Here is a 27,398-nt window from a genome sequence, read left to right on the forward strand (position 1 = left end):
GCACAGACCAGAGTCAGAGCCGCAGGGCTGGGGAAGACCGGGGCTCTGAAAGCAAAGAGGGGATACGGAAAAATCAAACGAAGTGACAGAGCCCTTTGCAGACCCTGGGCTGCAGCCCGCTCCTACCCCTAGGCGGGCCAGGGCTGGCACGGCCTGGGATCCCAGCCTGCTGGGCAGGGCTGGGCTGGGCTGGGCTGGCAAGCAGGATGGCACAGGCTGTGGCTGAGGCAGATGGAGCGAGGAGGGGGCCTGACCCCAAGCCCACCAGGGAATAGCTGGGATTGTCTGTTCTTTGGAGCCCTCCCTCTACCCCCCACCCCCAAACCTCCCAAGCCTCTGGGAGCGTGGCTAGGGAAACGGGAAAGAAAGAAGCCACATTTCAGAGCCAGCGTCTCTACCTCCTCCTGCTCCCTTTGGCTTTCTTTCCCTGCCCATGGCACGCACTGCCTGCTCCCAGCCTGGCTCTGGCAAAGACCAGGATGCTGTGGGGTGCAGAGGGAGCACAATGGGGCGGAGAGGGAGGAGGAAGGACAGAAGCCTGGAGCCGAGGAAAGAGGCTCGGGGCTTGGAGGGTGGGGGGGCACCAGGCCCCTCACCACCACGTGGTCGTACCAGGCTCCATGGAGCACTTTACCTGTATTCACTTACTCAGTCCTCACCACGGTCCCAATGAGTGGTGCTGTTCTTCTCAGCCCCGTCTTACAGATGAGCAACTGAGGCAGAGATAGGGGGAGTGACCACCCTGAGTTAGTGAGCTGGGAATCGGCAGCGGGAGGGTTCAACCCACGAGGGGTTCAAGTTCGTGCTTAGCCCCCTCACTCTGTCGCCTTTTACCCCTCCCTCACATTTTTAGTCTTTACATGTCTTTTTCCTTTTTGCCCTATCTTTTCTGGTCGTCTCTCCACCGAGTCGTTCTTCCCTGTGACAGCACTTTCTCGTCAACCAAGGTCACCATGCCGATGCTACCATATGAATGGCCTTAGGCAGACAGTCATGGGGACGCTCACCTGTGTGACCACTGGGGAGTGCGCTGGCATGTGAGCGGATGTGCATGCCTCTCCACGGTAAGCACACACCTCCATGGGTCTGTGTACACACTCACAGTCCTTTCGCATGTGTTTCCATCGTATGCCCCATACCCTGGGTAGGTCTTGAGTGTTCTCACCAACAGAGCATTAAGTGTGGCAAAATAAACCCAAACAATAGTTGAGCCAGAAAAAATCTGTTTGGCTTTGCAGTAAAGAGCTGCTTGGCATATGGGGTTTTTGGCAATACATTTACCTTTCTAGGTTTAGCTCGGGCTGATGTGACTTCCCGAATGTCTGCGGCTTGGCAGGCCCAGGTTCTGGGTAATCAGCCCCAGAGAACTTGCCAGATGCCAGGTCCACAGCAAGGCACCTACCAGACCCTCTCGCCCATCCTCAGAGCAACATTCGAGGCAGGTCTGGCTGTTCCCATGTCATAGGTGAGGGCCGAGGCTCAGTGACTTGTCATTTGCTCAGTCACACAGCAAAAGGGGGGACTCGAACCCCAGGTCAGCCTGAGGGTCTGTAAAGCTTGAGCGCCTGCAGGTGGGTTGGTGAGCCAGACATGTGACTTCCCAGGCGTGCTTCATCCGTCTGGAATGCGGCTGCCTCACCGTCTGGTCACGTCTGGGCCCCTCTTCTGCGGCCAGGCTGGTGGGCGTGGATGGGCGGCTATGTGCTCGTGCTGAGCCACTCTCCAGAAGGCCCCACACAGGCTGTGCGCAAGTAGAGCTGCGGAAGTCTTTCCCCACTGCTGACGATGAGGGTGACAATGATGACGCAGATGATACAAACGCTGGACACACTTACCCACCACCTAGACTTAGGCCTATGCATTCCTTTAGCATTTCTTGAATACCTAGTATGTGTCTGACACTTCCCCAGGGCTCTGAGGACAATACAAACAGGAATCAAGCGTGAACCCTGTCTTCCTTCCAATAGCTTAGGAGAAGAGTTTTCAGGTATGGAAATGGCTTTATTATCAGGTTCAAAGAACCTATGCGCTGTAAGAGAACTGCAGATAAAAAGTGAGAGACCACTTCCAGCTTGAGGTATCAAGGATGCCCTCCTGGAGGAAGAGGTGTGTGATGAGGCTTAAAGAGTGCCGATGACTTGTGGCCGTGGAGGAGAGCGGTTCTTGATTTCCCAGGAAGCACAGTCCTGGGCACAGCGGGGACAGCAGCAGGTGGGAGAGCAAGTAGTTCCATTTTCCTGTGGGGAAGACGAGGAGCGAGGAGCAGGGAGGGGTGGGAGGTAGATCGGGGTCAGATAACAGGAGATAATGAGACCAGAACAGGGAGTTTGGACTTTAGAGACAATAGGGAGCCATCGAAGATTATTGAGTGGGGGCGGGGGACGCGGGGGGAAGGCCTCAGGAACTAGGTTTATCTGGGAAAACAAAACCGCAATTGTGAGCAAAGTAAATCGGAATCGTGCATGTATGTCGGCATACGCATACGTGGGCATCCCAGGACATGTACTGATACGAGTGTACGCAAGTGAACAGACCCAAAAGATTTCTATTTTTTTTTTAAGATTTTATTTATTTGAGAGAGAGACAGAGATAACAACAGAGATAGCAAGAGAAGCAGGATCCCCACTGAGCGGGGAGCCTGATATGGGGCTCGATCCCAGGACCCTGGGATGGTGACCTGAGCTGAAGGCAGGCACTTAACCCACTGAGCCACCCAGGTGCCCCCCAGCTCCTTTTAAATTGTGAATTGTATTTGTTTATTTGAATAGGTAGTACTTTCGTCTGACCTACAATTAAAGGAATCTAAGAGAATACACCGAAAAGTAAAGCTACTCCTAACACCATCCTCCACGATCCCAGTTCCTCTACCGAGAAGCAAGCATGATGGCTGCCTTGGGAGCTTCCTTCCAGAGATGTTCTTAGAGAGAGAAGCAAATATCTAGATGTGCTCTTATTATGCACATTTTTCTACACCCTGCTTTTCTCACTTAATAAGATTAATATCTTGGAGGTTCTTACGGATCGGTACATGGAGAGCTGCCCTGATCTTCTTAACACCAATATACTATTCCATGGGAGTTAGACATCTACATTATTTCTGGGTTTTGGCTCTTACCAAAAATTTTGCAACAAATAACTTTGAATATGTGTCCTTTTCCATATTCATTCATTCATTCAGTAGACATTTTTTGAGTATCTACTATGTCCTGGGCAGCCATCCAGGTGCCAGAGAGAGAGAAGTGACAAAATAGGAGAAAGTTTCCGCCCTTGTTGAGCACATCTTCTGACCTGCGTGCGTCAGTCAGTCTGCAGGATACATTCCTAGAGGTGGAATCCCAAATCAAAATGTTTCTGCATGTTTAAATTTTAGCAGATAAAGCCACATTTCCCCCCAGAGAGATTTCTCCAGTTTGCCCCCACAATATAGGAGAGTGTCTGTTTCCTTTCCCTTGACTGACAGAACGTTATCACACTTTTTGATCTTTGCCAATGTAATGTGACAGGTGAAAAATTCTGCATTACTCTTATGATGAATGAAGTTAAACATCTTTTCATATATTTAAGAACAATTTTCAGGTCCTTCTCTGTCAATTTCCTGCTATCCTTTGCTCCTATTTCTTTCAGGTTGTAGATCTTTCTCATATTGATTTGTGGATTCTCTTTATCTATTAAGGAAATTAGCCCACGATATGAGTTACAAATAACTTTTCCCCAGCTTATCATTTGTGTTTGGACTTTGTTTATGGTAGGATTTTTTGAACAGACTTTTTTTTCCTTGTTTTAGAGGGAGAGTGCAAGCAGGGGGAGGGGCAGAAGGAAAAGGAAAGAGAGAATCCCAAGCAGGCCCCACGCTCAGCACAGACCCCAACTCAGGACTCAATCTCATGACCCCAAGATCATAACCTGAGCTGGAATCAAGAGTCGGATACACCCGACTGAGCTACCCAGGTGCCCCTTGGCAGACTTTATTTAAATGTAAAACAGAATTTAAGAAGAATTTTGCCCATTCCCCGCTTTGTCTCCCACGGTAAAATGTTTCCTAGGGTTGAGATATGGGCCCCAATAACGTGGTCTTGGATTCCAACCCAGATTCTAGGTTCTAGGCAAAGGAAGGTGATAGTCTTATCCTGTTCCAATGCCGCATCTCAAGAGGTTTTTGGACAAAAGGGAACAAGCGCAGGGAGGGCAAGAAAGAGGGTGAAGAGGGTTGAAATTAAGTCCCATGAGGGATGGTGACAGGACTGTGTCTTTGTGCCTGAAGCAGATTCTCTATGAATATCGTCTTGGGCAATGGGCCTGGCCATATGATACAGAACCTGGGTGGCTCAGTCAGTTAAGCATCCAACTCTTGATTTCAGCTCAGGTCATGATCTCAGGGTTGTGAGATAGAGCCCCGCATCAGGCTTACTGGAGGCGGGTGAAGATTCTCTCTCTCTCTCTCTGCCCCTCCCCACAACTTGAGCATGTGCACATGCATGCTTGCCACTCTGCCTGTAAAAAAAGAAAGAAAGAAAGAAAATTTCCAGGCTGATTATAAGGCAGAGTTGGTGGAGAGGGAAAGGTGTTCCAAACAAAGGGAATAGTATGTATCAAGGTTTTGAGTCTTGAAAGACCTTCCTGTCTTCAGAAGCCCAAAGCAGATGTAAAAGTCTTGAGTGTAAAATGTCAGGGTGGTGGGCAGCCAGGCAGGAGGTGAAACTGACAGCCAGACTTTTAGGCAGAACATACCAGGTTTCCAGATGAATGGGGTGTTGGTGTGCACTAGGATTTAGCAGGCTTAGCAACCTTTCAAAGCCGCGCCCCAGATTGAGAGCTGGAAGAGAAAAGTGTGAGCTATAAATCCCCAGCTCCTCCTGCTGTGCCCAGTGCTGCAGAGCCGGGAGTCTCCACGGCTCTCCAGTCCCACTGCTGCGACCCCAGCTAATCCAGCCTCCTGGCCCATCTGACACACACTTCCACTTAACATTTTGTTAGCGACTCTATAAACGAGCTCTCCCTGACCTTCAATCCCTGGCTAATTGCTGGTTTCATGTACAAGACTAGCTTAATTTTACGTGATAATTACCTGAGAGTGGCAATACATATGGCATTGCATGTTGGAAATGTCAGGCCTGGGAAACTACCAAGTGGCCGTAGTCGGGGGCAAAAGGAGGAGGCAGCTGGGTGGCGGGGGCCTCGGAGAGGCAGCCAGGGAACAAGGCCACGAAGAGAGAGAGGGAAGATGCCGGGTGTAGTCTGAGCTCTGGAGAACCGGGACCCCAGCCTGCAGTAGGGCTCAGAACCCACTGCTGGCGCGGGACATCCAGGGGCACAGACCAAAGGAGCAACTTATGCAATGCTCAGTCACACACACACACATGCACACACGCACGCACACACGCATGCACGCACATCATGAACAAGCACCGACCAGATTGGAGGCACCACACATCCACACTCAGTCACCCACTCAACAAAGGCTCATGGAAGACCTACCATGTGCCAGGCAGTGTGTGGACAGTTGGGCTGGTTTCGAATCCCCACTCCACTTGGAAGAAGTTGGAAACAGGAGAAGGGCGTGTTTGAGTTGTCACTGTTATTTGGAGATATGCTCCTGGTATTAAATAAGCAAGACAGGAATGCTCAAAAGACTTGCAGTTCCCAGTAGAGTGTCATCCGATAAAGAATTGGCCCACCCAAACCTAGGTAAGAAGCCCCACAGCTAAGCCAGGGCCACAGCCCGGAGGAAGCAGAGGGGACTCCGCCCTCTTGGGAGTTTACAATCTGGGGAGCACAACCTTGCCAAAGGGGTTGCTGTGCGTGGGATAATTGGAGTCAGGAAAGATGACTCAGAGCATTTAGCAGGTGAACCCACAAAGTCCGGAGCTCAGAAAAGACCTTCTTCAAAAGGGGCCATGCATGCCCCCAGTGTCTCCAGCTCGTGCCTAGAGCAGTCCTTGGCATACCAGTGGTGTCTATACCACAGGCCCTATGCCTGGGCGCACACACATTCTACAGAGGGATGACCTGGGTTCCCTTTTTTCTCATCACCCCAGGGTATGGGGCAAGGCAGGTGGGCTCCAGGGCCCTGGGGTGGTGGGACAAGGGAGTACAGGCTGAGAAGGAGAAAGGGTATCCTTGGCCAGCCAGAATGGCCCTTCCACAGGAGGAACACGTGCCCACCCACTCATGTGCACACCCACTCACACACACACACACAGGCCACAAGACAAAGCGAGAAGCACACTCTCCAGATTAAGGCAAGTTTTAAAAACCCCTTTTGCCTCCTCACCCATAGAATTGTGGACTCCTGAGCTGTGTTGGAGTAAATTACTTGCTTAATGAGATTTCAATTAACAAAAACAAATTAAAATCACTTTGGTAATTAAGCTGCTGTGAACCTTGCCAGCAGCTCTCCCTCAGACCTCAGCTTTCCATGGGGAGGGAGCTGAGAATGGGGGATCCACTCCACAATGCTGCTGAGACTGAAACAGGGCCAGGAGCTCCCTGCCTTGCAGACAACACCCCAGGAGCCACAGCTTCCTGGAGCCATTCTATGGGCACCAAAAATGTGGGTGGGAGACAGAGGCAGCACAGAGCAGCCAAACTTCAGTTCAAATTGTAGCCCAGCCACTTGGCTGTGTGAGCAGGGACATGTAATTGACCTCTCTGAGCCTCAGTTCCCTCATCTGTGAAATGGGTATAATGATGCCTGCATCATTAGGTTATAGGAGAATTTAGTGAATGAATGCATGTACCCCAGAGGCTTTTAATCCACTTTTTCCTTTGTGGGGGGAAAGCCTCTCACAGGGCAAACTTTCCAACCTTGCATTTGCATTGTCCTGAATCCCAAAACACTCCCTCCCCCGCCTCCTTGCCCTGTCCAGTCCTGTTTTTCTCTGTTTAGGTAAGGAAGGATCTACCACCAAGGTCCCCTGGGAGGTGAGGTGAGGATTCTGCCAGGTTCTGTCCCATTCAGGCCCTTATCTTTTTACATCAGAGCCAATAGTTAGGATCTGGGAGTTAGAGAGTTAGGGAGACATTTCTTCTCAGGTGGCCTAGAGAATACTCCTTTCCTGGGGTTATCAAATCACCCACACTTCCTACATGAGCAGCCTAGAGAGTTAGTACAAGTACCCATAGCCACATGGCACAGACGAGAAAACTGGCTTCAGGATGTACCCAGTAACAGTTCTCAGTGCTGGCAGAAGTATACATATTTAGTCTCATGAATTTTTAATAATAAACTTGTAGTTTTAATTTTTGAGTCACTGTTTGCTACCTCCATTCAGAAGAACTGAAACAGACATTTAAATTAAAACAGTATTATTCGGGACGCCTGGGTGGCTCAGTTGGTTAAGTGGCTGCCTTCAGCTTGGGTCATGATCTCAAGGTCCTGGGATCAAGTCCCACATCGGGCTCCTTGCTCGGCAGGGAGCCTGCTTCTCGCTCTGCCTCTGCCTGCCACTCTGCCTGCCTATACTCATGCTCTCTCTCTCTCTCTCTCTCTCTAACAAATAAATAAATAAATAAATAAACAAACAGTATCATTCAACGGGGCACCTCGGTGGCTCAGTGGGTTGAGCCTCTGCCGTCAGCTCTAGTCATGATCTCAGAGTCCTGAGATCAAGCCCCGCATCGGGCTCTCTACTCAGCAGGGAGCCTGCTTCCCCTCTGTCTCTCTGCCTACTTGTGATTTCGCTCTCCGTCAAATAAAATCTTTAAAAAAAAAAGTATTATTCAAAATTCACAAAAATAAATCCATAATAGATGTAAATAATGAAAGTTTTAAGTGATTTCTTTGGTTTTTAAAGTTTGGAACACATACTTTTGAAGTTGTTAGAGCAAAAATAGCATTAAGATTTGGGGATAGATATTCGTGTTACATGAGTACATTTGATATAAATAACATATTTTATTTATACACACACACACACACACACACACACACACCCCACAAATGTTGTTTCCTCTGTGGTGGCTGAAATTAAAGATGGCCTTGTTGTATGTGTTCATTCATTTGTTCAACAATTTTTTTTTCGTCCCATGTATTATTTAACTCAACAGCCGCTTGTTTAATGCCCGTGAAGTGCCACAATGAACAAGTCAGGCTTGAACCCTGGTTTCAGGGAACCTGTGTCCTGATGATGAAGATGGACATGGGACACAATGCAGTGAGGTGAAGATTGCAGAAAAGGAAAGGTAGGGCCTTGGAAGCTTATTACAGAAAAGGCAATCTTGGATGCGGGGGCAAAGGGGGAAGTCTGCCGTAAACACTTAATTTTTTGTAATTGGACTAAAAAGAATTTACATGCATACTTTAATGAATCCAAGAGTTTCATAGCTAGTTAGTAATAGAACTGAAAGTAGACTGAAAAGCCTTATGGTTCCCAGGCAAATGATTTTTTTTTTTTTAATCTGACACCAATCCTCTGGATAATTTGAACAGCATCCCGGTCTTGAGTGAGAGACATCCTAACATGGGCAAAAGAAATCGGAAATCTCTGACTGAGATGGTCCCACCATCCATGCATCCGTCAGACCACGGAGGTATCCCCATTCATACATCAATGTCAGATAGAGGAGGTCAACCTTGACATAACTTTGTTAGATGGAGGAGGTCAACATAAACATAACTTTGTCAGATGGAGGAGGAGAGAGAGTGTGTGTGTGTGTGTGTGTGTGTGTGCGCGCGCGCGCGCGTGTGTGTGCGCGCCTGCACAAACACCAAACAGGACTCGGGCTGATGGGTGTCTTAGCCTCCAGTATCTTTGAAGGAGAGGCTTAACACTGCTTGGTCTCAGCAGCTGCACCCTCTCTGCTAAGTGGCTAACCTCTAGGGTGCCATTTCAACCCATGCTGGGAGCCAGGGCCAGGGGAGAACCTCCCAACAATCAGACTCTCTCACTAACCTCACAGCCCAGACCCCTGCATACCCCTCTGCCCCTGGGGATGGGAGAGGACAGGGTGCCATCCTTCAAACACCCAGCTTGGGTGCACCTGGAGATGTCTCCATAAGGGGAGTCCTCTCCCTGCCCAGACTTTACATGGTGTATTTTACGCTGACTTCAGGCAACCAAGGGAGGAGGACACAGAGTTGTACTTTCCAAGTAGCTGGAAACCCTTAATCAATGTTAATTGGTTCTAATTAGCATATGTTAATTAATGATATTTACTACAAATTAAAGGTATGAGTGTTCCCAGAGGGTTTCCTGTTCATCCAATTAGTGCCAATTAGTTGCAATTAACACGTGTAAATGAGATTCCATTGAACCCAAAACAAACAGCACAGAATCTCTCAGATTCCCTTTTGCACCTTTTCAGTCAGCCAAGGAGCTGGGGGTGGAGGGTGAGAAATGAGGGTGGGAGTGGGCAGAGAGACCCTTAGGCTGACCTGGAGGGAGATAGTGACTCTCTCTGTGTACCAAGGAGGAGAGAAGGAAGAGCCAGGCAAGCTGCTGGACCAGCTTGGCTGCTGAGGCACTGACCATGCTCCCAAGTGCCAGGGGCCATGCCTTGCGCCTTCCTGCACCTGCCAGGACCTAACCCAGTGCATGGCCTGTAGTAGGTGCTCAGTAAAAATTGGCTGAGTAAAAGGTTGGTGCCCTTGCATCGAGGGCCAATCTCTGAAGTCATAAAACTAAAGGATGAATTGATTAGGAAAACGTGTGAAGTTCTCTTCTCCACAAGTTCTTCCCAGGGGCTCTCCCAAGGAGCAAGATAGTATTTCCCTCTGTGACATCATCTGAATGTCTACAGAGATATGACTCTACCACCAGTGTTGCCATTTCTGCATTTTAGTTCCTTTTCCCTTAACCACTGAGGCCCCAACCTCTGGCATGATGGTAACTGGATAGAAAAACAGCCAGAAAGGGCTCCCCGGAACAAGGAAATGCTACTCCAAATTCTTCACTGTGCAGAGCCTTCTGTGAAACTGTGATGTAAGATAAAGCCCCCAATAAGTTTATTGCTAACCCGCTTTTGCTACACCAAACCTTCCCTCCAAGTTGACATTCATCATTTAATAATATTTATTCATCACTGTGTACTGGGCACTATTCCAGCGACTGAGGATAGGGCAGTGAACAAGTCGTCCGCAAATCCCTGCCCCTCAGGGAGCCCATAATCCGTGAATTATCACGGATCCAGGGTCAGACACACTTGGGTTCCTATCCTGGTTCTGCCTCTCAGCAGCTGGGGAGAGGGGAAGGCTGGGTAGAGAATCTATCTGTGCCTCAGTTTATTTCCCTGTAACATGGGTAGAAGAGACCTGTCAGCTATCTTGCAGTCATGTTGTTAGGAAATTAAGCTTCTTCCCTTGTCCCATCTTGGTAGGCGTGAGGCAGAATTTGGAGGTAAGCCACAAGGAAGATAGGAGAAAGGGAAGCAAAACTCCCTCAGAGCCTACAAAAGCAGAGTTTGATTACATTATCTCTATATCTGGATCTCTACACCCAGGCTGGCCACAAAAGTCCCTCCAACCTGTATGTAGCACGCCATAGCTTGTGGCCAGCCCACTCATCACCCCGGGGCAGGGAAGCAACGGGTACAGGGAAGGGAAATGCTTCTAGGGTCATATACAGCTGCCTTGGCAGGAGCCCAAACCCTTGGCTCCTTTGGCACAATGTCCTTTATCCATGGCCTTTCTGAGTGATGAGAGACACAAATGGGGTCCAGAAAGGGTCACTCCAGCTGGCCAGGAGCAGGGACTGGTCCACCCCTGCCAGTACATGCCTGGCCCAAGGTCAACGTCTGCACATCCAGGCTCCCGCATGCCAGCTCGGCCAATCCCCCCGGCCAGAGACCACAGCACATATAGCTTGTGTCTCCTCCCTCACCATCTGGACTCTGCGCCTCCATGGACTCTCAGGCAGGGTGTTTGATCATTTTACACTGCCTCAGGGTCCCCTTTATAAAGCCAGAGAGTCTGCCTAGATAGTTCCTAAAACCCTTTCAGAGCTGCGGTTCTAGGATTCTGGATATCCTCCAAAGAATACAGGTCCCACGGCTATAGTATATGCCCCGACATTCACAGCTGATGGGCAACAGAATCAAGCCATCATTTCCCTCTTCCTTTGGGGATCCCTCTCACCTGTAATGGCCTCATGGGTCCCCCCCAACGCCACCTCCAGGCCTGTGCCATCACTCTCCATCATCCTCCACCTCCATCCCAACCTTCTCCTGCATAGTGATGAACCACCAGACATGGTCCCCAAGTCACCAGGCCTTGGAGAAAGTTCTCTGATCAAATCTGAAGTCAGTCTGGAGGCCAGTGGGAGGAATGGAGCTGATTGAGTTTAATAAAAAGAGCTCAGCTGGGCGATCTTCCGGGAGGAGTGTGTGGAAATGGAAATCTGCACTGGGGCTTCCTGGGGCTCTGTATGTCTTTCCTATCACTGCACCCCACCCTGGGGGCCAGCGGGATATATTGTGGGGGTGGGGGGGGGGGGTTCTGGGAGCAAGTGGAAAAGACTTTCCTGACTGCCCTTCCTTCCTTCCTTTTATTTTTGGACAACACAGGACAAAAAAATTAAAAAGCCAAAAAATAAAAGCCCCACTCTTGTGTGCCCACCCTGCGCCAGGCACAGCGCTAGGTCATTTACTCGACTTATCTATCCTGAGAGAGGAGGGAATTTGCTGAGATCATCTCCAGGGGCCCTGGGCATCTTGGGCAGGGTCTGGCTAGTTTGGGGACCAATAATCAGACAAACTTGGCCACAACGAAAGGCAGAGCAGATAGGTTGGGGTGAAAAACAAGGAAAGCGCGGGCGGCTGCATCCCTTGGCGCGCACAGACCCCTCCTCTCTCTCCGCCAGAGGGACACAGGCTTTGGGAACCCACAGGGGACATAGACCCCGGGGAGGAGGCTGACACTGGAAGTTTGACTGCAAGAAGCCAGAGGTACAGTGAGGTGAGGTGAATTCTCTGCTCTCAAGGACAAGGAGAGTTGCCTACAAATGGGAGTTGTGGGGGCCCCAGAAACTCTGGGATGAAGCAAAGGGACATCTGCCCAGTGTCTCCTCTTTATCCCACTAATACCTCTTGAGAAGTGATATCTCTCTAAAGCCAAAGTTTCTGCGATGAGGCTTAACATGGCCACTTTGGGTGGGGGTAGGGGGGAGACCTCTGCTCCAGGAGTGTAACAACAGAAAATAATTAAGGTCTAATAAGGTCAGCGTTCCACCTTAACACCTTTTCAGTTCCAGTTAAAACCTCTACTAATTTGCCAAGAAAAGCCAGCCTCACTGGTGTCTTATTATTTGAATCACGTCCTGTCTCTTAATTTAAACGAGAGCCTCACATAAGGATTTTTTTTATTTTAAATTACAATGCCGACTTTCTTCCAGTTGATTACGGTATATGACTCTCTGTTGGAAGGCCATTATTTTTTGCTATGATTTACAAAGCATTTAAAGTGAAATCAATGTAATAAATATTGAAGTATTGTAATAGATAATTCCATATATTTAACTAGAGACACAGCACAGCCCTGGTCTGGGCAGCGGGGAGAGGAGCAGGGGAGAAAACGGGGTGGGAGACTGACCTGGTATTAATGCGAAGGGTGACGTCTCCGCTTTTCTCCTGCATTCAGTTGGCAGGATTCACTGAGTGCTCCCTGAGGTCCTGTACACTGGATGAAGGACTGTGGCGAGTTGTGGGGTGCCCCGGCCATGTCCTCCGGGCACCACAGACTCTGGAGAAATTCCCCTGCAATGGAGGGGACCAGAAGTGGAGAACATCAGAAGCTGTGTGAGAAGCTTGGGGATGGGAAGGGGGTCAGGAAAGGCTTCCCAGCTTCTCCCCTTCTTCCCATTCCCTACTCAGATTCTTCCCTCTCCTTCCCCATCCCCGTGTCCTGTGTTGTCCTTCTTTGGGTGGAGCTCTCTCTAGACCTCTGACTGTAGCAGAGAAACAATGCAGCATTCACAGCCCTGAAAGCTCAGGATGAGGGGGGGGATGAAAGGGGAGAGGGTGCACCAGTGCTCACCTCCTGGGACAGACCCTCCAGCAAAGCGATGGCCACGTGCTGAGCGAATCAGCTTTGCAGCTGCTTGCTCCCTGTCCTCAGGGAGCTGGGTCGGAACATAGCACCCACAGTACAAACCAAGGCAACTTCCCCAACTGGGGCCTACTTCACCCAGGGACAGGAGCTTTGGTGTCTCTTAAAGGCAGACATTAAGCTGTCCTCCTACCTGCGTCCCCAATTGCAAAAAGTACCCACAAGCAGGTTCCTTTCCAGCTGCCCCATGGGGAGCCCCCTGCTTCTTCCCATCCTTGGAGGGTCACACATCTGCTCCCAGGAAGGCTCTTGCTCCCAGGTTCCTGGATTGATTCAGAAATTCACACAGCACCGGTGAGGGAAGCACACAGGGGGCACCAGCCTGTGGGTTTGTCCCCATCACACACCTCAAGTGCAGGTAATACACTCTGTCCACAGAGCCAGTCAAGTGCCATGGAGGTCTTAATAAAGATTTTGCGGTCTATACGCTGCAGGCTTGCGATGGAGCGTGGCTAGTACGCACGCACGCACACACACACTTGCACGTGTAGCGGGTCTCAGAGGAGGAAGATGTATTGCCCCTTGCCTTCCCACCCCAAGCCTGAACCCAAGCCCCAAGTCCCTAGCTCTGAACATTTTCTACCATAAATCCCAGGAAGGGACATGCAAAGGGAAAGGGAGCAGAGAAAAGAGATTTACAGCAAACTTGCTTCCTGACACCTCTTTGGCCCATCCCATAAAATAACAATATCACCAGATAAATCACACAGAGTCTCGGGAGACCTTACCCTTGTCCTTGTGGGGTCTTTGGAGGGAGTCAGTGGGTCATGGTCAGAGGGTCGTACCCAGCTGGGTTCTCCTTGGCAATATCAGCCCTGTACAGCATGGGGCAGGGGTGTGGGGGGGTGACTCAGGTCTAATCCCTGGAGCATTGAGGGGAGGGGCTAGAGAATAGGGTGAGGGTAGAGAGCATTGGCTGTCATCATCCAAGAGAGAATGTGGCATGAGCAAATCCCATCTCAAAACCCTAGCTGTGTGACTTTGAGTTAATTACTTAATATCTCTGGGCCTTGATTTATGTCTCTGTAAATGCAGGCCATAGACTATCCCCCAGACAGGATATGTATGAGGAGTTATCAAGAATAATATACATCAAAGTTGCTGGCATACACTCAGAATGTAGTTAACTATTGGAATCACAAGTGTTTTCCCTCCGCTAAGATGCAAAACCCCGTGGCGGTGTTCCCAGCAGAGGGGATCGAATGTTAGCCCTCTCCAGAGAGACACCAGGCTGCCCCCAACCTTTGGCTGTTGTTTCCATGTTTGCCTGCGATATTAGAAAGGCAGGGCTCCCCGTTAACTCACAACGTGACTGTGAGCAAGTTTCTTCCCGTCTCTAGGCCTCAGTTCCCCACTTGTAAAGTGAAGGGGTAGAAAACACTCTGTCTTGGGGCACCTGGGTGGCTCAGTGGGTTAATTCGATGCCTTCGGCTCAGGTCATGATCTCAGGGTCCTGGGATCGAGTCCCGCATCGGGCTCTCCGCTCATCAGGGAACCTGCTTCTCCCCCCTCTCTCTCTCAGCCTGCCTCTCTGCCTACTTGTGATCTCTCTCTCTCTGTCAAATAAATAAATAAAATCTTTAAAGAAAAAAAAAGAAAACACTTGGTCTTTAAGGTCCGGTCCGACATCACATCACCAACAATTAGGACCGATTCCCAGTGGGCACTGCAGCCAAAGAGGAGCAGGCAGGATGGAGGCTAGCCGTGAGGCCAGATGAGGTGGGCATGGGCATGTCGGCTGGGAAGAAACAGTCACCACTGTGTGGGAAGGAACTAAAGGATTTCAGCAGGTTGGTCATCGCAGCCCTGACCATCACAAGCAGGAGACCCCCTGATTACAGCCCAGAGCACCGGTCTGTGTCCATGGCCTCCTAGTGCTTAGCCTTCAGCCTGAGGGAGGGCTGAGTTCCCAGAGGTAGACCTAAGTGGGCAGGAGGCCCCCTCCAGCTTCATCCCACACACCTGGGGAGACCTGGGCTTTCCTGTATCAGGGTAGCCCCCCCCTCCTCCAAACCCCAGCCCCCAGCCCCAGTCTGGCTCCCCAACCTCTTAAGCATCTCCCTAGGAGTTCTTCCCAATCCTCTGGCCCCAGCATTCCCTCCTCCTTTCCTTCCTCTCCCTTCTCCTATCCCAGGTCCCCTCTTCTCCTCTCCACTGCTGCTGCGTGGCTTTATTTTTCCTCCCTCTTCTTCCGCCCCCCTCCTTTGTTCCGTTCTCATCCTCCTCCTGGTTCTCCTACCTGCTCCTTCCTTCCTTCATTTTCTTCCCTCTGACTCTCGTTCCTGGAACCAAAGGTGCCACTATCCTGAGGGAGTGACTCCCTGGGGGGCTGGGGAGCTGGAACCGGGCGTGCTCTGGCCTGACCGACCCCCCACCACCACCCAGGGTCTCTCCAGCGGCAGGAGGATCTGGAGTTCACCCGCAGGGCAGCTGTCAGCCGCTCCAGAGACGGATGAGTGAACGTGTAGGGGGTGGGGAGGCAAAGGTGCTCGGGAGGGAGCCATCTTCAAATAAAAATGTGAAAGGAACATGCGGGATGAAATGATGGGCTGTTTTATAGTAAGCCCTGCCCAAGGCACCTCTGCCCTAAGACCCGACCGTCCTGCCCCTGACCCTGGCCCTGAAGTTTCCCTCAGCACACAGGCCCATCAGTGTCCCCAGTCCTTTGGGTAGGCCAGAGAGCTGGAGACACCCTCCCCACGCACACACACATACACACAAGTCCCCAGACCGTTGCCCCTCTCCCAACTTCCCCATCTTCCACTGAGGGATGGGGATGATAGGGAACCCTGGCAGCCTGTTCTCAGAGTGATGTCTGGGCTGATGAGCGCCCCAAGGCTGGCAGGCCTGTTAGGAGGCCTTTGTGGGGGAGGAGGGAGGAGAAGGGATTTTCCATTCTCTAAGCAACTGGATTACACAGTCAGGAGATCAGGGAATAACTTGCTGCTTAAGCTGCCTCTTCACAGCCCAGCCTCTGCCCTGGCTCTCACCCTCCCATTCTCAGCAGGGATCTTAACCAGCCTAGCCTTGTCTGCTTTTGAGTTGTCTTTTTCATGGTCTGAGTCAGCCTTAAGGGCAAAACCAAATCTCATCTCCTCCTACCCCTCAGAGCTATGACCCCACAGAGGAGCTCAAACGGGACCAGCTTGCCACTACCTCCAGCACCAACCCTCACCTTCCATGAAGATCTCAGGTCTAAAGATGGATCCGGAGAGTGTGGCTCAGAGAGGTAAAGTGACTTGTTCTGAGTCACACAGCAAACAAAGGGCAAGGTTTCCAGACTATGGCAGGATTTATGGGAGCATGTTCTCTGCAAAGTGAGACAGGTCTATGCCAGGGACTGGAAGGAGCCCTGGACTCTGATGTTCTTACTAGAAGGAGGTTTACTCCTGAGCTTTCCTGAGCCCCTACCATGAGCTTTAGAGGGGTGGGAGCCCAGCTCCCATTTGGTTACTTTAGGACCAGACCAAAGCAGGTGGTGGAGGGGAGAGGAGGTGGGAAGGAGATTAGGTTTAAAGAACGCAAAGCATTAAGATTTGGCTCTATCCTTACCACTAACTTGCTGTGTGGCCTTGGGCAAACCACCTCCCCTCTCTGAGCTTCAGTTTATCTTCTCTGCAAAATGGCAGTAACTTCTCTTTCAAAATTGTTTTGCAGGTACTGGAAGAGATCAGGCTTAGCACCTGGTATCTACTAGCTGCTCCAAGTAATGATAGGAGCAAGACTGTATTTCCTTTATCCTGAGCTGTGCCCACTCCCCAGAACAAGGAGCTCCACTGCACATTCGAGCAACTGGTTCTTCCCACTGGGAGGGCAAATCCATCATGTTCAGCAAACTAGTGCCCCACCCCGTGTAAGGTTATTGGGGGGTCATGCCCCCACACCCTGTGTCCACTTTCTAGAAAGAGGCCCAAAGATCCCCACCCTAGCTCCATGTGGCACCTTAGACGCCTCTTGCTGACAAGAGGGTCATCTCTGACCTTCCTAATGGCCGACGTTCCTGCCAGCCAGAAAATTCTATGATCCTTTGACCTCTAAAAGCCCTGTCCTGCTAATGGTTTTATGATCTTCCCTAGGCATCCTCTCTGTGCCCTCCCTAACCCCCAATCCCCTTTCAGTAGGTCCTAGTCAAAATAAACAACATTTATGACCAGAGCAGGATTCAAGGTCTGCATTGCAAACAAATGCGGAGCCCTTTGAAGGTGCCTGGGGAATCCATCACATCCTGGGGTGTGATGCTCCCCAGGCCCAAGGGGAGGTAGGCCCTGGGAAGGGGCACAAGCGCAAGCGTGGGAAGCTGGGCTCTAGCTCTGCATAGACGATCTGAAGATCCTGTGCGGTGAGTGGGGCTCCCTCCCTAGCAACAGGCCTGCTGTCAGTGCAGGGGAGGTGAGGGGGAAGGAGGAAGGGTAGCTGCTGGGATCAACCACCTTTAGCACCGTATGTGAAGGCCTCTCTGGGGGCCAAGACCTGACTTGGCATGTCTACAGGGGGGAAGGAGACAAAACAAAAGAAGGGGGGGGGGAGTCAAGAGGCAAATGGAGAAATAGCACACGTGGACAGGAGACGTTAAGCTGAAACCACAGGGGTCTCAGGCCCCATCGCAGTGCCCACCTGGCACACTGGAGCAATTTCCCTAAAGAAGACTTGTCGGGGGCACCTGAGGGCCTGTCAGTTAAGCATCTGCCTCCGGCTCAGGTCATGATCCCAGGGTCCCGGAATGGAGCCCCATGCAGGCTCCTTGTTTGGGGAGTCTGCTTCTCCCTCTCCCTTTCTCCTGCTCTCTCTCTCTCTCTCTCAAATAAATAAAAGCTTTAAACAAACAAATAAATAAATAAAACTCGTCCAAACACCTTCAGGAGAAAATCAACCCAGCCGAGCCTGTCTCGTCAGCCAGCTGGTGGAGCTGAAGAGAGAGAAAGAGTGGGAAAGCGAACCAGCCACGGCTGATTTTCTCTGGGGGCAGGCACCCCAAACATCAACTCTGGGGAGTGATAGCATAGAGGCAGAAATGGAGGCTCTCTGTCTAGAATGAACCCTCCTGCTCCACCACCCCCCAGGTGGAAGGCTGAACCCCTGCCCCTACTCTCGTCATCACTCCCCAACCAGAAAAAGGGCCCCCCAGGCTGGCAGCCCATTCTGCCCAGCTCTGCCTTCCACCTGCCACGTGGATAAGACACCCCAGCTGGGCTCAGCCTCCTTCGGCAGGTGTGGGGCTGCAAGCCGATGTGTTTTCAAGGGGGGCTGGCTCTGTCTGGTGAACGGCTGTTGGAGAATATTAAGGTAGGATTCCCAAAGGCCCAAGTCTGACAGCAGCTTTCTAGGACACGAAGCTCAAGGCTTTCTTCAGCCACCTCGCCAGCCTCTAGAACTGGGGCATGGGCCGAGGGGCGGCTGTTCCCAGACTCAGAGCTGGGGGAGGGAGAAAACATTCCCCCACCCCAACCCTCTGGGGGCCTGTGCCTTAACATCTACCCTACTAAAAATACTCTGCCACCCGCCAAGTTGGGTGGGAAACTAGACATAAAATATGGGCAGGTAGCAAGGTTTCTATCACAGTGATCAGGCGCCTGCTTATAGTATTTGCATATATGGCATATAATTAATGTTTGATGAGTGAGGGTGTGAGAGATGGGGCATTAGAACAAAGATAGAAGGAAACAAAGAGACAACTGGAAAGGCGGACGTGAGTTTTTCCAGGATAGGTAGTTTGCTCAAAAATTTTCCTTCTTGGGGCGCCTGGGTGGCTCAGTGGGTTAAATCTATGCCTTTGGCTCAGGTCATGATCCCAGGGTCTTGGGATAAAGCCCCACATCAGGCTCTCTGCTTCCTCCTCTCTCTCTGCCTGCCTCTGCCTCCTTGTGATCTCTGTCAAATAAAAATAAATAAATAAAATAAAATCTAAAAAAAAAAAATTTTCCTTCTTGGGGTACCTGGGTGGCTCAGTGGGTTAAAGTCTACCTGTGGCTCAGGTCATGATCTCAGGGTCCTGGGATCGAGTCCCGCATCGCATCAGGCTCTCTGCTCAACGGGGAGCACGCTTCTTCCTCTCTCTCTGCCTGCCTCTGCCTATTTGTGATCTCTGTCTGTCAAATAAATAAACAATTTTTTTTTTTTAATTTCCTTCTTCCTAAATGGAAAGAAGAGTGATTTTAATGGCTTTGTAGGATCTTAAGTCAGTGAATCAGAACTTTCAGCAGAGTGCCCTGGTGCCCTGAATGGTGCTTTATATATTAAAAGGTCCTCCAGAGCACAGAATTTTAGGGCTAGAAGGGCCTTGGAGAGTATCTAGGCCAGTGGGTCTCAGCATTGGTTGAATATAGAATCACCAGGGGTGCTTTTAAAAAAATAAGATGCTGGGCACCGCCCTCCCCCCAAGAGAGTCTGATCTAATTGGTCTGGGATGGATCCCAGGTGTCTGTATTTTTTAAAAAGCTCCCCAGATGATTCTACTGTGTACCCACCATGGCTGAGAACCACAGGTCAGGGCCAATACTTCACTTTACAGAGGCAGAAAGCAAAGCCCAGAGAGCAGGTTACCTAAGCTCACAGACAAGTGGCAACAGAAACAGGACCACAGAAGCCACTCAGGTATCCTGACATTTAAATGAGCAAATATAAGATTGATCTTCTTCTGGAGGCATCCCTAGCTGCAGAGACCAGCTACGCAACCCCTTGTCCCATCCCCTGGGGTTTCATGTTATTTTCATCAGAGGCCAGGCAGGCTGGCAATGTTGACCCTGTTCCTTCTGGCCTTCCATTCTGGAGGCCTCAGGGCTCATACAGGGCAAACACCCAATTCAAATACTGTCCCCCAGGTCTGGAGCCTCTGAGAATAACAAGGCAGCTGGGACACTGAAGCCATATGGAGCTTGTCGATGGACACCGCAGGTGTAGGAGGACGTGTGTACAAAGGTGCTCACGTACACAGATGCACACTCAGGTAGGAGCCTCCGTACAGAGGTGCTCGCGTGTGAGAACACTTGTATCTGTGCATGTAAATATATCTGTGTAATGTAAATATCCACCCATGGGATGGTCTGCATGTTCACAGCAGCATCCGTTTACAGAAGGGTGGGAGACCCAATGTGTCACTCTAATATGCGGGTGTGTGTGTGTGTGTGTTGTCGTGTACATGTGCATAAACCTGGACCTACACTTATAGCGTCAATGTTTACACCTACCACACCTACCAGTGGAGGCCCACCTGTGACAGTGTGTGTGTGGCCAGCCAGCCCTGGAAATATGTAGGACTGGCAGCCTGTGGGTGCAGAGGGCAGGTTTACATGGTGAGAGAAGAGGTGTTTCTACTGCTTCCATCACATTCCTTCAAGTAATCGCTGAGAAATACATGCATCCAAAAACTCTATCTTTCATGCTTAAATATATCTCGGTGTATATAAATGAAACACGATATTGTGCCAGCTGAGATGCTACCCATTAATATTGTTTATCATTGATAGGATTAAATAACCCATGCAAGGCCCAGTAGCATTTCTTACAATTTTATTTAACACTGTTTCCGCCAAGTGGCATTTGGCAAATTCCGACCTATACACTTCAGATGACTGCAACCAGTGCATAATTTGCAGACCTTCATAGACAACACATAAGAAGTATAAGAGAGGAGGGTCCCCCAACATTCTGACCATCCCCATCTTTCTTTGAGCTGACTTATTCCCTCTGCTTCCCCAAACCTGATTAAGACCCCGCCCTTCGCATTTCCCTAGGAGGTCCCTGCCTGTGACTTAAAGACAGATAACATGGAGGGTGAGGATTTGGGGTAGGGGAAGAGATAACACTCTAAGCCCAGGTCTCTGGAATGTCTCTGCCCCTCCCCGGTCTGGGTCTGTCAGAGGCAGCCCCAGCCCCAGAATGTGTTAAAATCCGGAGACCAAAGGAAGCATTTTTATAGGTTCTGCAGACCCTCGGGGTTGACTGACAAAGTTATTCATTCAGAATGAGGGAGAAAAAGGGCACTGAACTTATCAAATTAGTAGTAAACCCTTCATTAAAAGAGTCACAGAAATGCTTCTTTTTTAAGGGGAAGCCGTTATCATCCCTTGAGCCCAAATGAGAACCAACTCCAATGTAGTTAGGGGCCTGCCAAGCTCTCCTTTCAAAATGTGTGCCGCCCCCTGGCCTAGGCTGTTGGCTAAATTATGGATGGCCTGAGGGAAAAGAAAACTCAAGACCTGGGAAGTCCAAACTTGGAACATGAGCAAGAAAATGGCAGAACCCCAAATGAAGCTCACGGAGGCCGAAAATGCGCCTACCCAGCCATTAGGCAGTGAAAAGAGGTTGCATTTACTTCCCAAAGCTGATGAATAAATGGAATTTGTAGGTGTCCCCACAGCTTGCTAAAGTCTTCTCAATCTCCCAGGAACCAGGGCCAAGATCCCACGTGGAACATCCAAAACGGCTCTGTAGGATCTCTGTTTACCATCCCCAGGCTTCATTTTGGCGTGGCACCAAGACTGAGCCAAGGAACTCCCTACACCTGCTTCCTGTGTTCTAAGTTTCTCCCATTTCTCCCCTACTGAGATCCCCAAGGCCTGTAAGGTAAAGACAGCCCAAAGGAGTTGAAACAGCAATTCACCCAGCCCTGTTCCCCAAATCCTCTGCCACCCACAATGAAGCAACCATCAGAGCTGTGTTTCCATAAGCCCCCGGCCCCTTTCCACCAGCAGGGATATCAGCCAACCTGCTTGGGGGACAGCTGCTTGCCGGCACCAAAAACGTATTAGACCATCTTCACATCACTGAAGTCAAGAAGTTGGCTCTCCAGAGCCTGATGTCGTGGGCTGCTTCCTGAGTTAAATACAGAAAAAGAAGTTTCCTAATGTTTGGATTTAGAAGTAGGAATGGTGAAAAGCACCCATCAATGTTTGTGCCTCTCCCCAACAAAGACACACACACACACACACCCTGTCCATGCAGACAAATCGTAAATCATCTCCGTGGCTGAACATTTTAGCGTTCAACAATATTCTCGGAGGTCCGAGGTTTTCGGGCAAATCCCAGGTCTGTGCACAAGGACACTGCATAAATCCCTCCCCTTATGAAAGGCCAGTCTGAGCAGATGGGACCAGTCTTAAGTAAACGGCAGAGCCCTCCCTCCGTCCACCTCAGGAGGAGCGGCAGGGGGCTGGCCCTTCCAGCCCTGGAGAGCAGAGTGGCCGAAGCTGCTGGTTCTGGGGCTCATGCTCATATCCCCAACTTATCTCTCAGAGGGAATCGTCCATTTGACCACACAATCCTCTCCCGCAAGGGGAAATCAGACCTTGAAGTCAGACTAGAGGAGGCCTTCGCAGACCAAGTGGTGGGCAGAGTTAAGAAAGCAAACCTGACTGCTGGAGAGATTGGCAAGGGCTCGGAGGAGGGAGAGGCAAAAGGGCCCCCCTCGTGCCTGGTGGCTCTGCACACTGAGTGTGGAGAAAATAACCTCATAGCTCCTCCACTTTCTGATAATCTGCTTCATTAATATTTATTAAACAAAAGATTTAAAAAAAAAAAAAAAAAAAAAAGGAAAGGCCAGATAATTAAACACCCAGTGGCGGTAGAGGATTCCTCCGCTGTGTTCTCTTGCTGGCCCCCCACGTGCGGCCCAGGCCAAACGTGTGCACTGTGCCATCTTCTTCTTCAGCCCTGCCCATCTCCCCAGGTGTGTCAAGAAGACAGGAGGCTGGTGGTTGGATAGAGAGACAGACCCGGGCGCCCCAGGTGCTCACCAGGAAATGCACGGACTGTGAAATTACACCAGGGCTGGGCAACTTACCACTACACCGGAACCCTTGGGATACTGAAATAATTAACTTGCTAATCAGCTACACCTTGCTCTTTCCTTTCTTGCTGGAAAAAAAAAAAAAAAAAAAACAATCGCAGATCGCCTTCACATCAGGTTCTGGTGTCAGTCACTTGGAGACAAATGATGCCTGAGAAAAAAATACACTCTCAGCCTCCACGTAGACTGTAGTGGGTCATACTGAGTCAGGCCTCCTCTTCTTCCCCACCCCTCCCACCAGGCACCCCGGGAGGCACCCAGACACAGAATGTTTCTGGAGATGCAGGGTGGTTTTTTTTGTTGTTTTTTCCTGTCCACACCACAGAGCTTTTCCATCTCCGCTAAGCTCTCTCGCTTTCAGCCCTCTTTAGCCTGCTTGCCGGCGCTAAACAGCCAAGATCCTTGTGGAGAAAGGAGGATTGATTAGAACCGTAATAATAATCCCTGGCATTCGTCCGGCTTTAGCGTTTACAAAATGTTTTCACACATTATCTCATTCGGTTGGAGCTGGAAGGGACCTTAACAATCGCTTAGCCCAAGGCGGATGAGGAAACTGAGGCCCTGGAAGGTTAAATGACTTCCCCAGAGGCCCCAGCTATGGACAATGTGTGGTCGCCCCCCCCCCCCCCACCGTGTTCATTGTCTAGAGGTCCAGTGCTGCCTCTCCTCCCCTGAAAAGAGGAAAAGAGCATAATCACCTCTTTGGTCCACAGTGGTTACAGACCAAGAAATCACAACCTTAGAAGAGGAGGACCTGAGAATGAATAGAGCTCTTGGAACTCTTGGAAGAAAGGGTTTGGGGGGCTGGGAGTAGGGAGACTAGTCCAAGTCCTGAATGGCACACATCCATTAACACACTTCCCTTTCTCTCTTTGTCCCCTCATCTCCCCCTTCTCTCTGGGTTCAAAAATATGAACACTGTGCAGTTTGGGATCTAAGGCTTAATTCAGCCATAGGTCCCAGGAGGAAGCGGGGAGTGGGGCATGTTTCTCGGACTCCAATCTGGCACCTCCACTCCCAGGATTCTCAGCATGACGGGCTCACGTGTGCATATGTGTGTCCACCCAAGACATTGGATTTAGCAGTGAAAAACAGGCATCTTGATCCTTTCACAGATCAGATGATTTGCAAATTAATAGCTCTTTCCCCCCAAGGCTCTAAGGAGATGGGGAAAAAAAAAAGATTTCTGGTGAAGAGAGGGAAGAAAAGGGTAGAAAAATATAAATCGGGGAAAGAAAGCACAATGACAGTGGGTTCTGTAGGAAAACACTTCCTCGCCAAGGTGCGCGTGTGTTTGGATGTGGGTCTCTGCTTTTCCACCAGGCCACCTTGCCCCCCGGTGCCCCAGCCTGTCGGAAAGGAAGCGGCTCCTTTGTGTGTTCATTTATTTCTAAGCCCAACTCTTTTCCCTCTAAAACTCCTTCTTCTCCCTGTTGAGCTGACCATGCTTCTGGATTTATGAAGAGAGATGTTTTAGCAGAAATCCCCCAGAGTGTCCCATCAGCCCTAAATCCCAGGCCCGCTCACCCCCCCAAGACCCCATGACACACAGCATGCCAACACGGCCTCCTCTTGCCTATGCATTAGCCATCCATTGTGGTAACCTGACATCTCTCACACATAAAACCGTAAGAGAGAAATAAAATATCTGTCTCTTGGCGAAAATAAAGCTTTGCCTCCCTCCTGATGTATAGGATATAAAATAAAGCCGCGGCTTCAATAGTGGCTTTTCCTTATGCCGGAGTTGCCTTTGCACACACGGAGACAATGAAGACCGATGGTTTGGGACGAGGCCCAGCCTCCTGGGGCCGCCTTCACCCTTTTTTATTAGCACGTCTCCCGCGGCCCCATCTCTCCCCACCTTTTTCTTTCTTCTTCACTTTCTTTCCTTTCGAGTTTGGATTTGCCTTTTATGTGTCCTTCTCTTTCTTTACTCTGGAACTTTATTCCTCTTTTTTTTTTTTTTTTTTTTTTTTTTTAAAGATTTTATTTATTTATTTGACAGAGAGAAATCACAAGTAGGCAGAGAGGCAGGCAGAGAGAGAGGAGGAAGCAGGCTCCCTGCTGAGCAGAGAGCCCGATGCGGGACTCGATCCCAGGACCCTGAGATCATGACCTGAGCCGAAGGCAGCGGCTTAACCACTGAGCCACCCAGGCGCCCCGTATTCCTCTTGTTCACTTTCTCTCTACGGCCTGACAGAGACAGGGAGAGAAGAGCCAAGTTTCTCACCTTCTCAGACATGCCCGCCATGTCTCCCCGCCTTCCCCCTTCCCAGACCCCTAGCTCTCTCAGGACTGCCAGCCCCTATGACGAATTTTGCTGTTACTGCTTGGGGATTTGCTTTGGTCAAATGTACAAATGTTCCCAAGGGACAATTAAGAATGTGTTTAGTGGGGGAGGGAAGTGGATTTTCTTTCTTTCTTTTTTTTTTTTTTTCCTGGGGAGCTTCCCTTCCCTTCTCCTTCTTCTCCCTAGGCTAAGTGGTTTATGGATCTCAGCAATTATTTATTTAGCCTCGGTGGAGGGCAACAGAGCAGAGCTGCCACCTCAAAGGGGTGACAGTTGACATTCACCTCCCAAACCCAAGCCTCGAAGCTGCATCAGCAAACCAACTGTGGGGCCTTGGGCCCTTTCTGGCCAGCTCAGCTACCAGGGAGTTGATCCAAGACCAACACCCTCTTCCCTGCCTCTTTCTCCAGTCCTGAGAACTGAGGGTGCTGTGGGAGAAAATAGGAGGGTTCCATCCCCATGACAACACACAGAACTGGCCCCCTCAGGGTCACTGAGACGGGTCATCTGTCTGCCCTCTCACACACTTGACATTGCATGCTCTCTACTTTTTGTTTCCCTCCTCTGTCCCCGGGAGGCCTCACTCTTGCCAGGTGCACTGCTCTTTTCTGTGCTTCTGTATCTCTCCACCTGTGCATGAGTGGGTTTGTTTCTAGAAGCTTCTTCCCATCCTTGCTGTGGCCTCATCCCTTCTGAAGCTTTCCCTCCTACCTACCCAAGGCTGCTTCCCAGCCCATTTGCAACTTCACCTGCTCTATTAGGGGCTGCAGAACACATCCCGGCCCCAGGAAGGCTAAGTCATGACTGAGAGGAAGGGGTGCAGGGGCTGGGCTCCTGGGGAAACAGCGGGGAAGGGGGAACTTTGCTGTTGCCCGAAGGTGGGGCACATCCAACAGAGGGGCAGTGGGTGGCTTCTAGTCTCTGAGATTGATGAAAGACTTCCGTGTGTACGTGGACAGTTCCTGGTCATCTGCAAGATCAGGAGATCTTAATGAATACAAACATGGAGAGGCTGGTGAGGCAGCAATATCTATTGAATCCTGCCCCCCCCCCAAAGGGGAGGGGGGCTTAGAGCTGCCAAGTCCAGAAAAAATTTAAATCTCAGTCCCAAACATGGTTAGTTTTGGGGGTCTTTCCCCCACATCTTTGCTATCTCTCCAGATATCTGCAGTGACCACTACCATTAGGTAAGGGGCGAGAGTCAATTAGTGAGAGGATTAATTACTCTGAGGCATGAGCCCCGTTTGTCTTCCTTACCGGGTGTGAGTGTGTGTTCAGACGGAGGAACACGGGCACGCACCCAAATACACATTGTTGTCACGCCGTCTTAGACGTTTTATTTATTTGTTGGATTCCTGCCCAGAGCCGCTCACACGCTTTTCCACGGGCGCTGAGTCGCCCACCAAACACGCCGTCTCCTTTTCTCCCGCCTACAAACGCAACTGTCACACACGCGCGCGCACCTTCCAGTCCCGCCAGATGTCCCCCCAGCGCCTGCAGGGTGCCCGGTTGTGCGTGTCTCCCCGCTGGCTCTTACATTGCTGGGTGTCTTTCTGGGGCTCTTCAGTTTCTCCTCCTCTACTCCTCCACGCATTTTCCCCAATGCGTCTTCCCTCCTTTCAGCCCTGCTTACTTTTCGGCATTCCTTTTTTCCCCACTGGTTTTCTGTCCTTATTCCCTTTCCCTGTCCCTCTCCCCTTACTTCCCTCTCTCTCTGTCTCTCCTGCCTCTTCCACTCACCCTCTCCTTTCTGCGTCTACCCACACCGCTCCCTGCTCTGCGGGGCTGCGGCACTGCCTTGCATCTGAGACCGCCACGCTTGACCTTCCCCCCTTTCCAAGCTCAGGGTCCACCCCCGCCCCCAGTCCCGTGGGAAGCCAGCCTTGTTTACCCAGACGCTGTGCACACCGTGAAGCCCCAGCCGGATGCTGCCCTTTCACGGCCTCGAAGTCTCCCACCCCCTCCCATCCCCAACTTGGAAACTACTGCTGGGGCAAAGTACACAGCGGTGCAAGGTGACAAGCCCCCACCCCAAATTTCTCACCTTCCACATTGCACTGGCCCAGGGATCTCAGGTCAACTCCCCTAACTTGGGTTTCTTTTCCAGGGGAAAAAAGGGGGTAAGACCGACCCCCCTCCCCGCAGTGTGATTCAGGGGAGACAGTGATATTAACTGTAAAGTGGTGCACACAAGTAGGTCATTTCCAGGAGTGAGTGATGGAGTGAGAATATGGCAACCTGAATCAGGAGCAAAAGCAAGAGGGAAAGGAGAGAGAAAGATGCAG

The 27,398-nt window shown here is 50.6% G+C and overlaps 1 long non-coding RNA gene across 7 annotated transcripts in view; it reads right to left on the reverse strand.

Annotated features, from left to right (window-relative positions):
• Window positions 1–2,560: 2,560 nt before the first annotated feature.
• Window positions 2,561–27,398, reverse strand: part of LOC132004206 (uncharacterized) — a 28,420-nt gene continuing 3,582 nt past the window's right edge. The window contains exons 2-9 of one of the 7 annotated variants that reach the window (XR_009400453.1): window positions 22,818–22,887; window positions 21,744–21,850; window positions 13,768–13,854; window positions 13,173–13,302; window positions 12,524–12,687; window positions 5,476–5,593; window positions 4,729–4,813; window positions 2,561–3,321 (exon numbers count right to left, since the gene is read on the reverse strand). This is a non-coding gene — a long non-coding RNA (uncharacterized LOC132004206). Of the gene's footprint in view, window positions 4,492–4,728; window positions 4,814–5,475; window positions 5,594–12,523; window positions 12,688–13,172; window positions 13,303–13,767; window positions 13,855–21,743; window positions 21,851–22,817; window positions 22,892–27,398 lie in introns of all 7 variants that reach the window. The other 6 variants (XR_009400450.1, XR_009400447.1, XR_009400452.1 and 3 more) reach the window with 6 other exon arrangements.

This window comes from Mustela nigripes, chromosome 16, assembly GCF_022355385.1.
Source record: "Mustela nigripes isolate SB6536 chromosome 16, MUSNIG.SB6536, whole genome shotgun sequence".
In the NCBI taxonomy this organism is placed as follows: Eukaryota; Metazoa; Chordata; class Mammalia; order Carnivora; family Mustelidae; genus Mustela; species Mustela nigripes.